The following is a 7,656-nucleotide window of genomic DNA, read 5'->3' as shown; positions in this document are numbered from 1 at the left end:
TAAAAAAAATGACCACTTGTGGGGCAAAGCCCGTTTCTTGTTTTCCTGCAGTAGCTTCAGCTTCAAACGAAGAAGGGAGTGAAAGAAAAAACTAGCACTAAAAAGATTCCGCCATTTGTGAGATCGATGTTTTCCTTTTTTTCAAAAAGGAAATAGCTACGTTCAACTGGAAAGATAAGTTTTCCAGGGACTGACTTCTCTGGAATAGGTCTTTTGCTCTCATAAAAAGACAAAGAACAGATGGGGGCTGGCGTTGGCCAAGGATATGACCATTCACTGATTGTTTTGTTGACGCGCATTAAAGTGAAACGATTTAGTTATATAACCCTGGGAGTAGAAAGGACCTAAAGTTACCGGGTTGTCATCAGATGCCGGGGTTAAAAAATTCTATTTTAGAGCAATATAGATAGATAAAGATCAGTGTTGTAGCGCAAAACCATTCAGATTCAGACATTACGTGGTCCCCAGATCAGAAGAGAGGGGAAATGAAGAGAAGAAAATAAATACAGTGGGGAGAGAACCCCGTTTATACGACTTTCGAGAGACGGAATCACACATACACGGCAGTTCTTTAACCCAGTGGTTCTCAACCGGGGGCCCTAGGATATTCCAGAGGGGGCCACTGATGAAAATCTTGCAAAAGGGGAGCCACGGCTACTGATACGGGGGCCACGAAGAAATTTGTGACATTAAATTTTTTTAGTCACTCTGACTAAAAAAATTGAATTTCAAACAAAATGTGCATAGAATATCTCTTTCGTAATTTTTCCCTATTCGAGTAACATTAACATGAGGAAGAAGGAAATAAAAAAAGTGGTTCATGTAATCTCGGTGGTTTTACGACTTGGGGGTGACAGTAGGCCCTGACACATTGTAAGGGGCGGCAGCGTAGACTTTACTTAAGACAACAAAAATGTCCGATTTTTTTTGGGGGAAATGCAGTCAAACCCAAAGCGTATTAAAGACCCTTTATTAATACACTTTGGTCAAACCCCATTAGACCGGAACTCCAAGAGACCCGAGAAATCACTTCGTAATAACGAAATTTCGTTACAAAGGAATTCCAGATTTTTATATTGTTCCTACCTATCCGAGGTATTAGAAAAGTTTTCGTTAAAACGATATTTTTCCCGTTGTAATGGTATTTGTTACAATGAGAGTTGACTGTATTTCGTCTCAAGCTAATTTTTTACGTGTATTTGCTGCATGGGTAACAGGGCGAATGGCACTTTACTGGTGAGCCATTAATCTTAGAGACATACCCAACTAGAAAAAGTATCCACATCAAGTGTCCAACCCAGATATGTCTGTCTTTCCCGATGCCAACTAAAATAATTTCACGTTTCCAAGTGCAATATTCACCGAGATATGCGAATTCAAAAACTTGAAGAAATTTGCGAAAAAACAGCATTCAATGAGGGTAAAATGGTTTCCCCCTCATTTAATGCTGTTTTTTTCCAACTTTCTTGGAATACCTCAGTGAAAAATTTGAGTACTACACATTATTCGGGTACTTTTTCCAACTGGAAGTATGCCTCTAGGACCAATGGTTCGCCAGTAAAATGCCATATGTCATAAAAAACTAATTTGGAAATAATAAAAATTTCATCCAGTACAGTAACTTGATGACATTGTGCCGTCTTCAAGCGCAGAGTTTACATTGATTAAAATTGGACTGACACAACACATAAAACATACAAATCAAACTGAGAAAAACACAAAACAATAAACTTCACAAAAAGTAACATTACGATGATACAGACCCTTTGGGATTTATTCTATTTTTACTGTATTCTATTATGTTTATTTTGCTTTTTCGTTATTTTCATAAATTAAATTCAAAAATATTTATACTTCAGACAATTTTTGAATAACTATCTTCTAATGGGAAAACGGGGGGGGGGGGGGGGAGAAAGGAAGGGGGAGTAGAAAATTATTCATGTTCGCAAGGGGGGCCACAGGAATGAAAAATGGGTGAAACGGGGCCATGGACAAAAAAAGGTTGAGAACCACTGCTTTAACCGTTCTTATTTAGCCGTAACTTCTCCCAAACTCAGAAAATAATTTTCATTTAACTTTCGGATTGTGCTTAAAAGTTATCTGATTGTGAAGAAAACAAAGGAAGGTCATGAGTAGAGCCCGGATTATATGCAAATGCATATGTGCATATGCATTAACCCAATTTGGCAGACCCACAGCCTCTCCAAGACCCAAGAAGACAGCCTCTCCAAGACCCACAGCCTCTCCAAGACCCAAGAAGACAGCCTCTCCAAGACCCACAGCCTCTCCAAGACCCACAGCCTCTCCAAGACCCACAGCCTCTCCAAGACCCAAGAAGACAGCCTCTCCAAGACCCAAGAAGACAGCCTCTCCAAGACCCAAGAAGACAGCCTCTCCAAGACCCACAGCCTCTCCAAGACCCAAGAAGACATTTATTTATTTCATTTATTTCCATGTCAATTATTCCATTCCCATGACGTGCACATTCATTTCAACGGACGACATTGCCGATATTGTGGAAGGGGACTAGAGAATCTGCCATGCACGGCTATAGAAGGGGGGTCTGCGGAGCATTGCTCTGCCCTATGGAGTCTTGTGATGCTTTCACAACAGGTGGGGGTTCACAACCATACGTGTATGCAGAATTTCCTGAAGTAGGGGGGGGGGGTTACAATTGTATTCCCCCTCAAGTGGGAGGGGGGTTTAAATTTCTTCAACCACAACGACACTATACTCTTGGCTTCACAGAAGTTCCCCCCCCCACTCCTTCCTGCGTACACCAGTGCTCAGGATATCAAAAACTGCTCCGCCTCTGGAGGTAGAGTAACCGCCAACCATAATGTTAACCCATTTTCTGTTTCCCAATTCAGAAAATGTGGGTCCATTCAGATAACCCCTCTGTTTATGAATGTTTGATACTCATGATTGTGGGTGTATGAATGTGATTACATTCTTGACTTCTTATTTCTTTCAGAAAGATCTTCATTCGAAACTTGTTGAAAAACCGAGACTACTGTGATAGTGCCTCAAAGAAACCAGGGATTAGAAGCTGGCTTAAGTTAGCTTTCTGCTGTTGTCAACTTTGAGGTGCTTGAATGGAAGCTGATGTTCCTGCTACACAGTCCAGCCGTCTATCCACAGACAGCAACAGGCCTAAATGAGGAAACTAGTTTTTGATGCACAGGCAAGGCATTTACAATTTCCTATACACTTCACTAATCAACTTATATGCTGGGCTTTGACAGATATCTCTAACCAGACAACAAATTTGTCTTCAGCCCCTAATTTTTCACCAAATCCAACCTATAAAATTCCCATAATAGGTTTTAATTGAGCAGCAAGTCCTCGATATATTGCCAAATATTACAAATGCTGCAGTATGCAACTGTTTTTACAACAATATTCACAATGCTCCGAGAACTAGAAATGGAAGTGCTTCATTTATCAAAAACGACAACACAATTGGGCATAGTGAAATGTGTAAGCAAATCCCAAAATCCTTTTAAAAAAATGATGCAATAATGTTGTAAAACCGCCTGTATTGAAAAAAAAACCAAAAATCCAGGTTTTTTTGGTTTAAACCATTTTTTTTGTTTAAATTGTATGAATGTTTAAAACAATGAAACTTCTGAAAAATCATTCGAACTTCTAACCCTTCTAACAATCAATTAAAATGAAATGTTTTAGTACATAGTGTTAATTACATTAATGAGAATTATGTTTCCATATTAATTAATCAATTAATATTTCTAACCATTTCTTACATTTTCACAAAAACCAACTTTTGCAATTTAATTATTTTTTTGCTTAACTCTCAATGGATTACTTTATGCTTGAAAAAATTCTTTTAATGTTATTATTAATCATATATATATACACATGTTTTCCTCCAGTTACTTTCAGTATGCCCTATTAGGAAGCTATTTCGCAAAAACTATAATAAAAATTAGGTAATATAATGTATTTAATGAAGCATAAATAATGCAGATAAATTAGCGATGACTTACGATATACAGAGTGATTATAATTAAGGTTCTGATTTCAAAACACTGTAAGAAAAGAACGATTGTCAGAATGACTTGAAAATTGACATGAATATTCCTGAAGAAATGGAATTTTATTAAGTGTAGGGGGAAAAGTACAATAAAATGTTAAATTAATGACATCCTACACATGGAAAACTTGCTACCAGAATGGAAACAGTAGGCAGTCATGGCAAAATAATAACTTAACGTTACGTGATTACATAATTCGCAGAAACATCACAAAAAAGTGAAGTAATCAAGCAAATAAGTATATCTTACTCAAGAAATGTTAAATATGTTGTTCACCATGGTTTGGCTATGAGGTGAAAGCACAAAAATTCTTGTTCAACAACAGATCAGAGTATGCCTTGGTCATGCTGTGGATGTGCTAGCAATTCACCTTTATTAAACCAAGTGCGCCCCAACGTAAATATTCCTGAGGAACTTCTAACATATAGGGGGATGAAGCTTTCAATTCACCAAAGTTTACAATCCGACCACTGTTCATAACATTTTGAGGAACCCTCCCACAGCCAGAAGTTGCAACCCTTGCAACTTCTGGCTGAGGGGATTAAGGTCAAGTGAACTGACGGCCATCCTGTTATTGTCGAAATGGGTCTTCAGCAGCTGCTTTGCTGGTATTGCAATATGCATCTTGATAGAAGTTCTTCTATCCACACACTGATGCTGTGGAAATGCTGAAATGATGTGGGGGGTTGGAACCATGATGTGATTGCACAAAATAGATTATACTGTTGGCCAAGTATATCATGTACTTGCACATTTTCCACTTTTTTTCTTTAACGATAGAAATTTCCATTGCTTCAGGAGTATCCATGCAAATTTGCAAGCCATTCTGACCAGTACTTATTGCATAGTTTTGGAATCGAAACTTCTTAATTGTAATCACCCTATATATAGCTGATTATTTTTCATAAATTTGTTACTAGTATAGAGTAGAACCTTGATTAACTGGGCTTAACCATGAAAGTATAAAAAAAAATGTTGAACAGTAAGCATGGGTGATATACAGTATGAGATGTGCTACTTCATATGAGAAAGAAAATTCAAATATCTGTGAGGTAATGTAACAGATGTATGATACAATCCTTATTAATGAATTCGGTAAAGATCGAGCATCAGAATTTAGACAAAGGTTAATGTGTTAAATGTGGTAAGAATGAGAAATTTCGGCTTCTGTATAACTTTAAATAACTCAGATACTTAATGGGGAAAAAAAAATATATCTATATATATTCTGGCCACTGTTATGAGACTTTTTGAAAAAAACCACTTATACCATCTTATGCCATTTAAAGATATACCATCGAAATGTTCCCAAAGAATATAAAATGTGGTAAAAATGAAAAATTTTCGCTAATAATGAACCAATATGATATTTCTCAAGAAAAATATTATATTTAGGCCACTTTTATTTCATTTTTGGAAAAAAACCACTTGGTTAAAACCAAGGTTTAAACCAGACAACCCTGGCATTGGGCATTGTAATTCACACATTTTGCACGTCGCTTTTTCAAGTGGTCTCGGAAAAGCATTACCCTTTGCAAAAACTTTGTTATGTGCCGTGTGCATTGTCGAAGAGAGTCGATACACTGGACATGTTGCAAAGGTTTTGTTATTACCATTCACAGGCACACTCACATTCACAATTACAGATATGTGTATTTTTTTTCCCTCCAGATTTTTTTATATACTAATTCTTTTCTTTTTAAGAAATATAAAAGTGTTCATTCACTGGGACATGTAAAACCAAATATTTTTTGGCGTTATCACCTCATAATGATAACTTTCAACCAACTTTCAGTTTGGGAATATTCTCAGAATAATCTGTGTTGGTCATGGTAAGAGGTTTTAGAAGTTTGGTTACGAAGAATGTAGAAGCCTTAACATTATAACCTTAAGATACTATTCCACAATCGGATAACTCCCACTTTAAATTTATTTGCAGTTTATTTCGAAGATTTGAAAAGGCTTGAAAGAGAAATGTGAATTCTTAATCAGGTACGCACAGACAGTAACAAACATACATTTGCTTCGGGAGGCATAATGTCTATCACAAATCATATTTTTAACCCACTTGCAAGTTTGTGGTGTTCGGTCAGAACATAACTCCAAAATTACATTTTTGAGATATAAGCATTTTCATTGTCATTTAAAAGTCAGGAATGAATGCACACACAAGTGCAAATGATAATATCATTCGTCAGCATGTTGTTTAGAAATTTTTTGGACATATCATGTTTTGCCCAACAGAATTATATATATCTCACTAGGTTTCATGAATGTGCTAATTAATGTTCACGATTTTTTTTTTCAGGATGATCTTCATTTGAAACTTGGTGTAAGTTCAATAGAGACTTTTGTGATAGTGCTGTCAAAAACCTACAGAATTAAAAGCCAGCTGAAGTTGGTTTTCTGCGGTTTCCCAGCTTCAAGACGCGAATGCGAGCTGGTCTTTCATTTGAAAAAGTCTCTCCGCAGAGAGCGATTACAACATATTAATATTAACAAAATCAATTATGTATAGTAATTAAATATTACAAGACATACAGAAAACTGGATGTTGTCATAAATTAAATATTAATTATTATAATCGAGTTATAACAATTCAATTAAACAACCGCTGTATCTCCTGATTGTTGTATATTATACACTTGCTATGGTTTTACTTTAAAAATAAAGTTTCGTTTAATCAAAGATATACTGGTTCAATCATCTGTGTGTTTGTTCTTTCTGTAATATTATGATTCTCATTTTTAGAGGATATTTCGTTAACAGGTTTTGAACATTTCAGGGAGAAATAATTGAATGTTTTAATAGTTAAAACTAGTAATGAATTAATTAAATCATGAAATTAAATAATAAAATAATAATGAATTAATTAAATGATGAAATTAAATAATGAAACAGTAATGAAATAATTAAATTAAATAATGAAATGTTTTTCCACCGTAAAATTTATTTATCTTCGGGGGGGGGGGGGAATGTTATCTCAGTTTTGCTGACGTAATACTTTAACGGCCCCTTACCCAAATAAATGAGTACAGAATCAATCATTTAGCGCAAAACAAAAATATGGGATATTTTTTTTTAATACTTTAACGGCCCCTTACCCAAACAAATGAGTACAGAATCAATCATTTCACATTCACAAAAATATGGGATAACTTTTTTTAATACTTTAACGGCCCCTTACCCAAATAAATGAGTACAGAATCATTTAGCGCAAAAATACGGGATAATTGTTTTTTGTCCCGTATTTGATAAATATTTATATGTCCCGCATTTTCTTTGAGTAAATATGGTCAGATTATTTATTAGGGAACCGTGGTTGCAGAACCGTTTGACCGCGTGTGCCTAATGAAGTCACTCCGCCGCATTTGGCGACGAATTAAGGGGGACCGGACACTGCACTTCTACCTAAAATGGCCCCCCCAAATTAGTTGTTGCCACTTTCGTTTCAATAAAGAGCTGGCTGCTGCCATGGAGAGTTATTCTTTCCTCCATGGGCTGCTGCGCACTGAGCTATAAGTAAACGTAAAAGCCGGGTTTTCCTAGGCATAGGTTTTTTACGCAGCGTGAACCGAATTAGACTATTTCGCGCCGGCAG

General features: G+C 36.2%; 1 long non-coding RNA gene across 1 annotated transcript; it reads left to right on the top strand.

Moving 5' to 3' along the window:
* Positions 1 to 2,445: 2,445 nt before the first annotated feature.
* Positions 2,446 to 6,745, top strand: LOC149067082 (uncharacterized). Its single transcript, XR_016195382.1, has 2 exons — positions 2,446 to 3,184; positions 6,364 to 6,745. It is a non-coding gene; the product is annotated as an uncharacterized LOC149067082 (long non-coding RNA).
* The last annotated feature ends 911 nt before the right edge of the window (positions 6,746 to 7,656 follow it).

The sequence above is a fragment of the Pholcus phalangioides genome, unplaced genomic scaffold (assembly GCF_987345545.1).
Source record: "Pholcus phalangioides strain wild (caught in Gottingen) unplaced genomic scaffold, Ppha-v1.0 ptg000031l_1, whole genome shotgun sequence".
NCBI lineage: Eukaryota > Metazoa > Arthropoda > Arachnida > Araneae > Pholcidae > Pholcus > Pholcus phalangioides.
This window is presented reverse-complemented; position numbering and strand designations above follow the sequence as displayed.